Genomic DNA, 13,642 nt, shown 5'->3' on the forward strand with positions numbered 1-13,642 from the left:
TTGACTTTAAAATCCTCCTTATGGTTTACAAAGCCTTAAATAATCTCTCTCCATCTTATATATCGGAGTGTCTGACATCTTATATTCCAAATTGTAACCTTAGATCTTCAAATGAGTGTCTCCTTAGAATTCCAAGAGCAAAACTTGGCTGTTATGTACCTAAAATCTGGAATAGCCTGCCAATAGGAATTCGCCAGGCTAGTACAGTGGAGCACTTTAAAAAACTGCTGAAAACACATTACTTTAACATGGCTTTCTCATAACTTCATTTTAATTTAATCCCGATGCTCTGCATATTTAATTAATTATCATTACTATTCATGGTGGCTCCAAAATCCGTACTAACCCCTACTCTCTCTTCTGTTCTTTTTCCGGTTTTCTGTAGTGGCAACCTGCACCACCACCACCTAATCAAAGCACCATGATGTCCCTACATTGATGGATTAAAGGCCAGAAGTCCATGTGACCGTCATCATCAAGTCCTTCCATAAGAACCCTGAATACAATGAGGACTGATCATTGATGTTAGGTAGAATGCCTAGAGGGGGCTGGGTGGTCTCGTGGTCTGAACCCCTGCAGATTTTATTTTTTTCTCCAGCCATCTGGAGTTTTTTTTTTTGTTTGTTTTTTCTGTCCTCTCTGACCATTGGATCTTACTTTTATTCTATGTTAATTAGTGTTCTCTGATTTTAATTCTTACTTTGTCTTTTTTTCTCTCTCTTCATAATGTAAAGCACTTTGAGCTGCATTATTTGTATGGAAATGTGCTATAGAAATAAATGTTGTTGTTGTTGTCTTTCTGTACCACAGGTTGAAGCTCTTTCATAATTTTGCGAAGTGTTTCCAGATATGGATGATAAGTTACAACTAGTGGGACCCAGTTCTTGGTTTCTGCACCTTTGTATTCCAGAAGGTTTTCTCTGGGTATAACCGTAGCTCTCCTGATTTGTAGGTCTGTTGATTTGGGAGTGTATCCTTGTTTGATGAAGTCTGTCCTGAGTTTCTGCAGTTGTGTGTCCCGATCCACTAGGTCTGAGCAAATACGATTGTAACATATTGCCTGGCTGTAGATGATGGAGTTCCGTATATGCTTTGGGTGGAAACTGTCATTTCTCAGATATGTCCTTCTGTCTGTTGGTTTGTGAAAAATAGAGGTCATAAGGGTAGCGTCCTTTATGTGAATGATAAGTGTCCAGAAAGATGATTTCTGTTTGTGAATAATTTAAGTTTATGCTGGGGTGGAATGAATTGTAATTCCTTTGGAAGCAAAGAAGGTCTTTTTTGCTTGCGGTCCAAATTATAAGAATGGTGTCATTTCACCCTTCTTTCTCCTTTTACATGTAATACTAGTTCTTTTAAAAGTAAAGGGTAAACAGAACATTTATAGTTTTGATAGAGAGCTGGCTGCATACACTGTCTTTGTACCTATGCAGTGTCAACGGCACCCGAGCACAGACAGGCAGACATCTTGTTTTTCACAACCACCACACGTTTATTTACACTATTTACAGTTCTTTGGTCACAAAGACCCCCAAATACTGGTCACAAAGACCCCCAAATAATGGTCACAAAGACCCCCAAATAATGGTCACAAAGACCCAGTTCAGTGCACAAACCCCAAATAACACAAAGTCCTGGCCACAATGCCTTTCTTCGGGCCGCCTCCACTCTCCACTGCTTCGTCCTCCTTCCACCCGACTCCAGCTCTGAATGAAGGGAGACGGCCCCTTTTATAGCTGACCCGGATGAGCACCTGGTGTTCCCGGCATTCCTTCGTTGGCCACGCCCCAGCGTGGCGGAAGTGCCGGCTGTCCTCCCGGCTGCTCTCCGGGCGGCGTTATAAATCTTCCCCCCAGCACTTCCTGGTGTGGCAGGAGTGCTGGGAAACAAGTCCCAAGGCATTGGGCGCCTCCTGGCGGTGACCACGGGCTCCTACAGGAAAAGGCTTCCATGCCCTTGACCCGTGGTCCCCAAAGCAACCCGGAAGGCGAACCCCACGTGATCCAGGCAGGGCTCTGACCCTCTTCCGGTCCCTCCTGGCGTCCCGGCCGGGTCATGGCCCCTGGCATCCCTGACAGCAGACTGAAAATGTAGAATTCTTTTCATTGAGGTGAATTCATGAATTACCATGGGAACCAGGCTTAACAATGTACATATACAAACCAAACCAACCAACCATTTTCACGGGGGTCTGCTGGAGCCAATCCCAGCCAACACAGGAACCAATCCTGGGCAGGATGTCAACCCACCACAGGACACACCCACACACCAAGCACACACTAGGGCCAATTTAGAATCGCCAATCCACCTAATCTGTATGTCTTTGGATTGTGGGAGAACATGCAAACTCCACGCAGGGAGGACCTGGGAAGCGAACCCGGGTCTTCTAACTGCGAGGCAGCAGCACTACCACTGCGCCACCGTGCCACCCTGTACATATACACTTTTAAGGAAACAAAAGTTCATCATCCAGTTACCCAAACATTTCAGCATAGATAGATTTAATTTTTGAAACTGGGGTCATGCATATTTTGTTTTTTCCAGGTAAAGAAAATATGATAATGTTTTATTTTGGAGCTATCATGTAAAACTGAGTACATTTCTTACAGTGTGATGCAGTAGCTGAGGACTTGGGCCTTAAACTACAAGTATAAGACTGCTGGTTCATTTTCAGGGTCTAAAAAATGTGTGATCCTGTGCACGTCATCTAATCTGCTTGTACTCTGACTGTAAAAAACCCTTGTGAATAGGCATTTTGGACATTATAAATAGTTGTCTTGAAACTGGTTCAGTCCCAGACTTTTGTAAACATGCTGTGATGCAGATTTCAATTTAAAAAACATATCTGGACATTACAGACTTGTCAAACTTCAAACCTCTGAAGAAGGTTGTCTTTCTATGGCTGCAAACTTCCTTAAATGAAAATGGCATTTTTGAAGTATTTCAGTCTGGTTTTAAGACACACCACAGCATGGAGTCTGCACTTTTAAGGGTTGTAAATGATCTCTTTTTAATAAGTGATTCTGGGGATACTCCTTTCTTATTGCTATTAGATCTGACTGCAGTACTTGATACACATTGACCTTGACATCCTAATCGCCCATCTTGAGAACTATGTGGGTATACAAGGAACTGTTTTGGAATGATTCAGGTCATACCTCACAGGCAGAAGTATGGGCAGCATGGGCAATTTCTACTCATCCTCAGCACCGATCACCTGTGGGGTCCCTCAAGGATCTATTCTGGAGTTTATTCTTTTTTCACTGTATATGTTGCCCTTAGGATACATTTTTAAAAAAATATATTTCCTTACATTGCTTCACAATGTAATAAGGAGGCAAAAGAGTTACAATAAGGTTTGGGGATGGCCATCCCATATAGTTGAAAAAATGCAAAAAAAAAAAAAGGTCTTTACAGACAGGAGTCCAAAACAGAACTGACTAATATTTGGAAAGATGCTCTATAAAAATGGAGGACGAGGTGGAGTCAGGGAGGACAGAACAGGAACTGATGTGGCAGGAAGGCGGGTTCTAGCCATAGACATATATAGACAGACGCCGCATTCACTGTGTTGCCCAGTCGACACAATACGTCAGCGTGTCCATCATATTGCGAGTGGCAAAAGTGCCATTTAAACTAATACAGGCAGACGTGGAAACTGGGTTTTCTGATGAAAAAACAATAACGTTTAAAACAGTATCATTTACATACAACAGATTTTGGCGAATCGTTTACATGCAATTATTTATATCCATTTATACACTCATAATCGCAATTATTAAATAATAATAATTATTATTATCTATACTGATAAAAGGCTGCGCCCTCACTGACTCACTGACTGACTGACTGACTCACTCACTCACTCATCACTAATTCTCCAACTTTCCGTGTAGGTAGAAGGCTGAAATTTGGCAGGCTCATTCCTTACAGCTTACTTACAAAAGTTAAGCAGGTTTCATTTCGAAATTCTACACATAACGGTCATAACGGTCAACAATGTCCGCCATGTTGAACTTTCTTATTTATGGGCCCATCTTCACGAAATTTGGTAGGCGGCTTCCCTGCGCTAACCGAAACCGATGTATGTTCTTATTTCGGTGGTATGATGCCACTGTCAGCCACCATATTGAACTTTCCAATGGTCTTTGTTACTTATGGGCCCATCTTCAAGAAATTTGGTACGCGGGTTCCCAACGCTAACTGAATCCTACTTACGTACAGTACATATATATGTCCATAGCCTGCAGCTCGGTCACCATGTGAGGCGCCGTTGGTTCCCCCATCCCAAAGCCTCCCACGTTCTTGGCTGCCTGCCTATATAAGGCCAGCCGTCGCTCCGGTCTCTTCATTTCTTTCTTGCTTCACCACGGGATTTACGTCTCCCTGCTGATAATTGTAGCCTTTTTATTTAATCCACGGCTTCTCCGCTGTTTTATTGCCCGGTGATGGCACCTGCCTTTTACTTTTTTGTGTTACATATTGCACGGCCATATCAGGCTCACTCTTGATATCCGGAGGAACATTGTGTCTTATGTATTGAATGACTGGGACAGGTTCAAGGTGTGGACTGATGACGGTACAGGAGATAATTAGACTACACAGGAGCACTAGAAGAGTGAAATGCTTAAGCCCTTCACCTATGGTTCTGCATGTGAGTTGATGGCTGCCACTGAATTGTTTGCTTGTCGCTTTCAAGTGTACCGAAATGGCCAAATATTTTACACCTTTGGACAACTGCCAATGCCTCTTAAACATCTTAGACTCACAGGTGACGATTTTAGTAGTGGACACTTTAATGTTTATGAATGTTTAAACTCTCAAAAGCTGGATGTGAAGTTATCGATGAAACCGGTTGTATACTTACAACGCTTGACAGATGCCGAATGTCACTTCAACACAAGTCCTACAAATACTGTCGGAATTGAAACAAACCATGAAACTCAAACCGATTATGACAGCAGCAATCCAAGCTGTGATATTTGAGGCAAGATTGCTTTTCACATGGCCAACTGTACGTTACATGCTCAAGAGTAAGCTCAGCGCACAGCTTTGTCATATTACAACCGGAGGACCGAACTGACAACGTGGCATACAAAGAGATCCTTAACAAATAATTATTGGTATATTTTCCCTCAGTTTAAAAAGGTTTACTTTTATTCTTAATAAAAATTTTAAGGCAGTACTTCACCACTGCAAAGCGCGGGTATTTTGCTAGTTATTAAATAATTCCTCCCATATAAGTAACATTTCTCGGACTGACTTCTTCCATCTCCAAAACATTTCTACACTTCGCCCTGTTCTTACACAACACAGTACTGAAGTATTGGTTAACGCCCGAGTCACCTCACGTATAGATTACTGTAATGCTATTCTATCTGGCATCCCACAAAAACGTATCCATCGCTTACAACGTCTTCAAAATTCTGTTGCCAGGATAATAACCTGCTGCTCTAAATCCACTGGACATATTACACAGATTCTCTCTCAACTTCACTGGCTCCCTGTAAACTACAGAATACAATACTAAATACTGCTCTGAATATTTAAAACTCTCCACACCCTCATTGATCTCCTACAGACTTGCACTCCTTCTCGATCACTCAGGTCCTCATCTGCAGCTCGACTTTCTGTACCACACATCAAACTCAGTGCTGTGGGAGCTCGAGCGTCTCTCATTGTGCTCCTCAACTCGGGAATTCTCTTCCTTCTCATACACGTCAGGTCGATTCAATAACACATTTTAAAACTGCCCTCAAAACTTATCTTTTCAAAGTGGCATACCAATTGTGAATTTTGCACTGTTCCTGCCAGTTATCTTTGTTTGTTTGCTAATTATTGCTTTTTGATTTATCATTCTCTTGTTTTAATTTTACTAATGTTGTTTAATTTTATTGTAAGGTGACCTTGAGTGCTAAGATTATAAAACAGAATTTTCTAATGGCCAAATATAACCAAAACAATTGTTCAGCCTTACCTATGAAATGTAATCCCCCGGGATATGGTTTAGAGTGTACAGCGGTTTGTACAGTCCCAAGCAGTACATTCGTGAGGCCTCTTTATCCATTACTTCACTCCACAGCAGTGCCACTCGCAATATGGCAGCGACGTTGATGAACGATGCTGCTGGTCATGCTGCGTCTAGTAATTCTATGTCAATGGTTCTAGGTACCACATATGACTTCATCAGAGTGTACTGGAAGTGACATCAACAGGGGCCAGACAGGTGGTGATGTCAAGAGGCAGGGTCTTCGGCTGGTCTGCAGAGGGAGAGAAGGAGAAAGGATCAGATGACAGCACCAACCCCCTGTCCAAGTGAGGCATAACACTATTTGAGTCTGTAAACTGTCTCCTATGTGACTACAGATGATACACAGATATATTTCCCACAGAAACAGATCAAAACAAATTCTCTTAAACCTTTATTGGAATATCTAGAAGACATTAAAACATGGATGCCATTAAATTTTCTTAGTCTAAATGGATACACACCAGAGATTTTGGGTTTTGGACAACCTACTGTAAACCCTTTGCAAAAATCATGGTGTGAATTTTGATGAGGTGAGTCCAAAAGAAGGTGTGAAACCTGTGATAATTTTCTTTTTCTTCATAAATACATTTAGTCTTTCATGTGCTATGAAGTAAATAACATCATCACTTTTTTACTTCCTTGTCCTGAGCCAGCAATGATATGTGGTATGGCGGTATGGCCAAATTGTTTCTATGAAAAATGAAAAATAAACTGAAACTTTAATTATAGAGTTCTGTGTCCAGACTGCTCGGCCATCTGATTAAGTCTTTCAAAGGACTAAAATACCAGTACACGTGCTTCTTGCCTTCTGCTGCTGAGATAATAATAATGCAGGTATTTTTACTTCACTACATTAAGAATTTTGTTAGGGTACTCGTTACTTTAAAAAGTAATCAGACTATGTAATGCACATTAGTTTTAAAGTGTTACCCACAATACTACTCCCAAATTTGTGCTGGATAGCTTAGCACTATAATGTACATTCATGTTGTCAACATAACTTTAGCAATTTCTGTAAATCTTGAGACAGACTATTTCAACCAGGAGAAGGAATAATGTGATTGTGTGAGCATCTACCTCTGGAAAATTATCTTGTGGATGTTTCTATCCATGGCTGCTGATAAGTGGATTGAAGCTAAGCAGGTGAACTAACTACAACAGACTACAAAATCCGTAACTGAAAACCTTGTTAAGGGTTTACATGGCCACATAACCAGGTTAATCTGTTAACATGGTTTCTCAGAAATTATCACCCCAGTTTCTCTAACTCAGTGGTCCTCAATCACAGTGCTGGAGGGCTGCAGTGGCTACGGGTTTTCATTCCAGCCAGTGTCCTAACTAGACCTCAGTCCTTGCTGATAATGATCATTGGTGTTTAACTCTATGCCTTGTTAGTGCCTTTATTCATCAAAGACATATTTCAGTTACTTTGTAGATCAGAGGTCCTCAGTTACATCCTGGAGGTCTGCTATGGCTGCAGGTTTTCCCTTTAACCAATTTCTTAATTAGAACCCTTTTATTTATTACTAAAGCAATACATTCTTTGGCCTTAATTTTAGTTCTCTTACCTGTTACTATTCAGAACCCTTAATTGCCTATTTTAGATATTAGTAGCTGCATTTAAGTTTTAATTGTTACCTGTTTTCTTAATCAGACATTAGTTAATAATGAGATGCAGATAACCAATAAGCCAGCAGCTCTCCAGCTCACATTTTTACCATGAAGTATCTGTGATAAAAATGTTTAGAAATGAATGAGAGGTGAATTGGAAGGACCATTACCTTTAAATCTGTTCTGGTCCACAAAACACTTGGATAATGTTCTCACAGAAGGACACTCTACCGTGCAATTCAAATTGCTCTTAAATGATAGATAGATAGATAGATAGATAGATAGATAGATAGATAGATAGATAGATAGATAGATAGATAGATAGATAGACAGATAGATAGATAGATAGATAGATAGATAGATAGATAGATAGATAGATAGATAGATAGATACGTTATTAATCCAGAGGAAATTCACATACTCCAGCAGCAGCATACACAAAGAACAATATTAAATTAAAGAGAGATAAAAATGCAGGTATAACAGACAATAACTTTGTATAATGTTAACGTTTACTTCCCCGGGTGGAATTGAAGAGTCACATAGTGTGGGGAGGAACAATCTACTCAGTCTGTTCAGTGGATGCAGTGGATTCTCCATGACTGACAGGAGCCTGCTCAGCGTCCGTCACTCCACCACAGATGTCAAACTGTCCAGCTCCTTGCCTACAATAGAGCGTGCCTTCCTCACCAGTTTGTCCAGGCGTGAGGCGTCCTTTCTTCTTTATGCTGCCTCCCCACCACACCACTGCATAGAAGAGGGTGCTCGCCACAACTGTCTGATAGAACATCTGTATCATCTTATTGCAGATGTTGAAGGATGCCAGCCTTCTAATGAAGTAAAGTCGGCTCTGTCCTCTCTTGCACAGAGCATCAGTATTGGCAGTCCAGTCCAATTTATCACCCAGCTGCACCCCCAGGTATTTATAGGTCTGCACCCTCTGCACAATCACCTCTGATGATCACAGGGTCCATGAGGGGCCTGGTCCTCCTAAAATCCACCGCCAGCTCCTTGGTTTTGCTGGTGTTCAGGTGTAGGTGGTTTGAGTTGCACCATTTAACAAAGTCCTTGATTAGGTTCCTATACTTTCCTCCTGCCTACTCCTGATGCAGCCCATGATAGCAGTGTCATCAGCAAACTTTTGCACGTGGCAGGACTCCGAGTTGTATTGGAAGTCTGATGTATGTTGGCCGAACAGGACCGGAGAAAGTACAGTCCCCTGTGGCGCTCCTTTGCTGCTGACTACAATGTCAGACCCGTAGTTCCCGAGACGCACATACTGAGGTCTGTCTGTAAGATAGTCCATGATCCATGCCACCAGGTGTGAGTCTACTCCCATCTCTGTTAGCTTGTCCCTGGAGAGCAGAGGTTGGATGGTGTTGAAGGCACTAGAGAAGTCCAGAAACATAAGTCTTACAGCACCACTGCCTCTGTCCAAGTGGGAGAGGGATCGGTGTAGCATTTAGATGATGGCATCCTCCACTCCCACCTTCTCCTGGTATGCGAACTGCAGAGCATTGAATGCAAGCATTAACAAGCCAATCAGTTCAATACCAAGTTTCATTATCAGCATGGACTGCTTTCTAATTTGGAAACTAGTTGGAATAAAAACCTGCAGCCACTGTGGCCCTCCTGGACCTTCATCTAACTGGGTGATAAAGTTAGACCTCTTATAACATTGCAAGATGCTGAGAAATTAGTTCACGTTTTTCTTTTCAGTCGACTAGATTACTGTAAAGCACTCCTCTCAGGACCACCCAAAAAAGTCATCAATCGATTGCAACGAGTGCAGAACTGATGAGGGTGCGAAAGCATGACCATATCACCCCAATCCTGAAAACCCTTCACTGGCTCCCTGTTCCTCTCAGAATTGAGTTCAAGGTCGTTCTCCTCACCCATCAGTGCAGTCAAATTTATGATGCACCAACATTGATGGACTGAAAGCCAGAAGTCTACGTGACCATCATCATCAGGTCCTTCCATGAAAACCCTAAATACAAAGAGGACTGTTTGACTTATCTTAGGTAGATTGCCCAGAGGGGACTGGGTGGTCTCTTGGTCTGGAACCCCTACAGATTTTATTTTTTTCTCCAGCCTTTGGAGTTTTTTGTTTTTCTGTCCACCCTGGCCATCGGACCTTACTCTTATTCTATGTTAATTAATGTTGACTTATGTTTATTTTTTATTGTGTCTTCGATTTTTCTATTCATTTTGTAAAGCACTTTGAGCTACATTTTTTTGTATGAATATGTGCTATATAAATAAATGTTGATTGATTGATTGACTGTAAAACTCTGAGTGTTTCCCGGAAAACAGTGGCCTCAATTATAGTGAAATGGAAGACGTTTGGAACCACCAAAAACTCTGCCTAAAGTTAGTCAAACTAAGTACCCAGGCAAGACGGGTATTGGTAAGGGAGGTGCCCAAGAACCCGATGGTCACTCTAAAAACAGCTTCAGCAGGCTTTTAATGAAATGGGAAGACCTGTTGGAAGGACAACCAACACAGCAGCACTTCATCAAACAGGCGATGACTGGCTAGATAGGAGCCACTCATGAGTAAAAGGCATATGACAGTCTGCTCGGAGTTTCTAGTCTAATGAGTCAAAAACTGAACTCTTTAGGCAGGACTTCAAACACTGTGTCTGGTGAAGATCAGGCACTGCTCATCACCGGCCTAATGCCATCATTATGGTGAAGTTTAACATCTGTGGCAGAGCGACGGGCATTAAGCAAACTCCTGTCAATCATGAATAATCCACTGCATCCACTTAACGGTGTCATCTCCAGGCAGAGGAGTAGCTTCAGTGACAGACTTTTGTCACCGTCCTGCTCCACTGACAGACTGAGGAGATCGTTCCTCCCCCACACTATGCGACTCTTCAATTCCACCCGGGGGAGTGAATGATAACATTACTCAAAGTTATTGTCTGCTTTTTCATTTTTTCATTTTTATTACTATTTAATTTAATATTGTTTCTTTGTATCAGTATACTGCTGCTGGATTATGTGAATTTCCCCTTGGGATTAATAAAGCATCTAACTATCTATCTAAGTATGGTGGTTGGCAGCATCATGTTGTCACACATGGGTGATTAGGAGGCAGTCAAAGAGCCTAAAGGTAAGTAAAACATTGCGAGATAAGGGGTTGTCACGTGGTACTTACCTGAACTCTTTTCTCTCATCAACAGAAAACAAGAAGAAAAATAATCCCGCAACTTCCGGGTTCCCAAATGGCCGTGATGACGTCACTTCCGGCCACCATTGATGATGTCACTTCCGGCACCCACAAAACACCTCACTTCCGGCTCATCAGAAAAACGTTGTTTCCGGATCCTGTTGCAACGTCACCACATTGCCAACCGTTTCCTGTCACATGTTTTTTGCTTTCTATATAACCGCCATTTTCAAAACAGTAAATTGTTCATTGTACTTTTTCAAGGCTCTGAATCCTTTCATTTTCTTATTGTCTGACGACAATATACGGGGACTGTCCCCAAATCTTTATTTTGTACTTTGTGACGTTTATTCGACCACAATGTTAAGGGGGTGCTTCCTAGTGATAATGACTGGGAAACTGGTCAGAACTGAGGGACAGATGAATCCAGACAAATACAGAATGTTCCTTCAATAAAACCTGCTCCAGAATGCACTCAGAATGTATCTTAGACTGGAGTAACAGTTCACCTTTCAGCTTAACTTCTTCTTTTTCTTTCGGCTGCTCCCATTAGGGGTTGCCACAGCGGATCATCCTTTTCCATCTCTTCCTGTCCTCGTCATCTTGTTCTGTTACACCCATCACCTGCATGTCCTCTCTCAGCACATCCATAAACCTTCTCTTAGGCCTTCCTCTTCTCCACTTCTTTGGCAGCTCTATCCTTAGTACCTTTCTCTCATTATACCCAGCATCTCTCCTCTGCAGATGTCCAAACCAACGCAATCTCGCCTTTCTGACTTTGTCTCCCAACCATCCAACTTGAGCTGACCCTCTAATGTTCTCAAATAGTGGACAGAAAGCATTAAGAAGGTTAATAGATTGTTAGGTTGTACTGTATGTCACAATGTGTAGAGTACAAGTCAAGACTGGTATTGCTTAAGGTATATAAGTGAGGCCCCACCTGATGTCACCCGTTGCACAGCTGCTCTCGGGTCCTAATTTGGGATCCTGAGGTGGTTTGCCATGTGGTGGTTGTGGTAATGAACTGTATCAGTATATGCTTCAAACCTCCTCGTCCTCCTCACCTGAAGTACTAAGCCTTCCTCCTTATTACAAAAAAGATATAGCAGCACTAGAGAAAGTTCAAAGCAGTGCAGCTGTGCAGATTCCAGGACTATGAAGTTTGAGATACAAAGAGAGATTGAAGGAGCTGAACCTTTTCAGTTGAAGCTAACTGAGATTGAGAAGGGACATGACTGGAGTGGTTAAAATTATAAAGGTAATTAGATCTTCACTATTACTTTAAAGTAAAGTTTGCAACATGAACACGGAAACATAGTTGGAATCTTAAGGGCAGATTTTACAAGTTAGAAAGTTTTTCTTCACCCAAAGAACCATAGACGCATGAAATAAATAATGAAGTATTGGTGGAGAGTAGGACTTTAGCGAACTTACAATTTCGACTTAATGTTATTTGGACAAGCTCAGTGAATAGGATGGGCAAGTTTGTTGGCTTGAATGGTCTGATCACCTCACAATTTATCTAATGTTCTAAGGTTACATTCTGCTGGGCATGCATGGGTGTGTAAAACATTTGCATGCCACGACAATGAATTGAAATAAATGGTGTGAAAAGTGAGTGAATCTTCATTAAACACTGAGAGCTGTTGTTTTTGTTTAGTGTTTTATACAATTTGAATATACTGGTTCTAAGATGGGGCAGCACGGTGGTGCAGTGGTTCGCTTCCCGGTCCTCCCTGCGTGGAATTTGCATGTTCTCCCTGTGTCTGCGTGGGTTTCCTCCCACAGTCCATAGATATGCAGGTTAGATGGATTGGCAATTCTAAATTGACCATACTGTGTGTGTGTGTGTGCCCTGTGGTGGGCTGGCGCCCTGCTTGGGATTGATTCCTGCCTTGAGCCCTGTGTTGGCTGGGATTGGCTCCAACAGACCCCCATGACATTGTGTTCAGATTCAGCAGGTTGGAAAATTGATGGAGGGTTCTAAGATGGGGTGGCATGGTTGCGCGGTGGGTAGCGCTGCTGCCTCACAGTTAGGGGACCTGGGTTCGCTTCTCGGGTCCTCTCTGCATGGAGTTTGCATGTTCTCCCCGTATCTGCTTGGGTTTCCTTCCAAAGACATGCAGGTTAGGGTTTTGGCGATCCTAAATTGTGCTTGGTGTGTGTGCCCAGGGGTGGGCTGGCGCCCTGCCTGGGGAAACGTTCCTGCCTTGTGCCCTGTGTTGACTGGGATTGGCTCCAGCGGATCCCATGACCCTGTAGTTAGGATATAGCAGGTTGGATAATGGATGGATGCTTCTAAGATGACACTTTATTGGGTTGTATGGCTCCACATGGAGCCATTGCTTGACAAAGAGCCATTTTATTCTGAAAAGCATGTGAGGTTTGTTTTTTAGCCTTTGAAAAGGTTCCAAATATGTGGACAAAATAGAAATCTTTAATGCATTGTAGCAAGATTCGAACAGATCAAGAAAACCTAAACTTAGCCTGCATTATTGTATGCAACAAGAGTCCTTCTGAAATCACAAACCCATTGGTATTTCACAAATCTCTAATCATCTTATCCATGGCTATTTATAGAACCTGTTATGGATCTTTCTGGAACCTTCATGTGGATGGTTCTTTTGGGATACAAAAATTATTTTCCAATAGTACCTTTATTTTTAAGAATGTATTTGTACCAATAGTAATTTCTTTGTTGTTTTTTTTTTCAAATAAATTCAGTGATACATTGATTTTACAGAATGTCTCAACTTTTATCAAAACATCAAGATTTCTGTGTAATTCCGAACTTATGAATGCCGGGGCATATTACACTTGCTG

At 41.9% G+C, this 13,642-nt stretch overlaps 1 protein-coding gene across 1 annotated transcript in view; it reads right to left on the bottom strand.

Moving 5' to 3' along the window:
• Window positions 1-6,234, bottom strand: part of LOC120535113 (LIM/homeobox protein Lhx2) — a 102,601-nt gene extending 96,367 nt beyond the window's left edge. The window contains exon 1 of the mRNA XM_039762704.1: window positions 5,978-6,234. The gene's annotated coding sequence lies outside the window, so the exon portion shown is untranslated. The remainder of the gene's footprint in view (window positions 1-5,977) is intronic.
• Between the last annotated feature and the right edge of the window lie 7,408 nt (window positions 6,235-13,642).

The sequence above is a fragment of the Polypterus senegalus genome, chromosome 9 (assembly GCF_016835505.1).
Source record: "Polypterus senegalus isolate Bchr_013 chromosome 9, ASM1683550v1, whole genome shotgun sequence".
In the NCBI taxonomy this organism is placed as follows: Eukaryota; Metazoa; Chordata; class Cladistia; order Polypteriformes; family Polypteridae; genus Polypterus; species Polypterus senegalus.